Source organism: Haplochromis burtoni, unplaced genomic scaffold (assembly GCF_018398535.1).
Source record: "Haplochromis burtoni strain Fernald_Lab_line unplaced genomic scaffold, NCSU_Asbu1 Contig_366, whole genome shotgun sequence".
Lineage (NCBI taxonomy): Eukaryota > Metazoa > Chordata > Actinopteri > Cichliformes > Cichlidae > Haplochromis > Haplochromis burtoni.
This window is the reverse complement of record NW_024582727.1, coordinates 553,910-555,676: the sequence shown is the minus strand read 5'-3', so window position 1 is coordinate 555,676 and position 1,767 is coordinate 553,910.

Below are 1,767 nucleotides of genomic sequence, written 5' to 3'. Positions count from 1 at the left end.
AAGGGTTAAATAAATATCGTCAAATAATCGAGATCTCAATTTCAGTGAAAATAATCGTGATTATCATTTTTGCCAGAATCGAGCAGCCCTAAGTATGTAAAACATTTATATTCTACACTTTAATAAATAATATATATGTATTTATAGTTATAAAGTGAGCTTTGTTTTAATGACACTGGCAAAAGCGCTCGTCCAGCATTCTGAATGTTTCACAGTGAGCGAGGAGGCCGTCACACTGGACCTGCTGCAGCTCCTCAGCTCATCCTGAAACATGATGTTTTAGCTCCTTTATCCTTTAATCCAACTTCACTGTGATTGGCCGCCTTTTGAAAAAAGCAGGTCTGAAGCGCAGGTGGGGCTGCTGTGCACTTTAGACGACCATATCAGGGATATCTGCTCGCTCTGATATCATGCTGTTCTGATCTGTTCATGCGGAGTTCATTCAAACCAGCAGAGAATCACACACTGCTGCTGCATGCTGGGCGATACCTGTGTGTTCATTGTTGGTGCTGCACTCAAACTCCATAAAGGTATCCGTCTCCTCCTTCTGTCCCAGCTGCTCTCCCTCCTGACTGCTGCACAGTTCCTCCTGTTCCTCTTTAATCTGTGGAGCTTCTGGTTCCTCCTGCTCCACACTGGAGCTCCTCTCCTGGTTCCAGAGCTGCTGCTCAGGGAGAACCTCCTCCTCCGCACAGATACGCTGCTGACAGAAGTACTTATTTCTATTCTAAGTAAGTACCACGTGGAACCTTCAGAGGCTCACACACCCTCCGTGCCTTTAAATAAATGTGTGTATTGAGCAGCTGCTCAGTCTGATTGTGTGTACTGATTAATTTTATTTTTGCTATATTTAAAAATTTAAAATTAAAAAAAAAAAAAGCCCAACTGAGGACTGGGTTTGCAAAATATCCTTTGGTTCGAAAACTTTTGTTAAAACCGTTGTTTTGTACAATTAGAGAAAAATGTTTATAACTGTCCATTATTAAATTCAGTTCTTTGTATTCTTCAACGGCCAAGAAAGACACGGTCAAAGTGGTCTAACTCAAAAGATGATCTTTAATTTTACATTTTCGGGAAAATGCAGACTTAGCACAGAAACGCCAGCTCAAGTCTGGGGCATCAGCGGCCTGTCTCGCTATATATTTTTGCAGCACGTCAGACCCAGTTTCGATACAAACTCCTTATATGGTACAAGTTCTGGTGCAGCTTTGCACTTCCTCTTTCTAAAGTCTGTTGCCAGGGCAACCTGTCACCCTTAACATAGTTCTCGTGTGGGTCTGGCATACATAAAACAATATAAGCAGACAATAAGTCGGACAATATATTTAAATCCCAACAGACCCCCTCTTGACCTTTCCCCCAAAAAGGTCAAGAGGGGGTTTTGATTGTAGACAATCAAAGGGACGTTATTTATTTTATGGCCTGAACCACCTGACAGTTTTGTGGTGCTGAATAGAAAAATGGGGACGAAATAGTAAACTGAAGAAAATTCTAAAGATGTTAAAAGAGAAACAGCCTGCAGATAAATCACCAAACACATTTTATTATTGCAGCTCATATTATGTTTCCAACACTTTCCAATTAAACACTGTTTTACTTCATCATCATCATCATCATCTCTAGCTTTCTCAATCATTGGTCGTTATTATCATCATTATGATTATTATTACAACAACTACTAATTATTAATCTCTGGCTCTCTTCCACAGCTGTCTTTGTCCTGTTTTCCTCCCCTCACTCCCACATGGCCGCCTCTCCCTGAGCCTG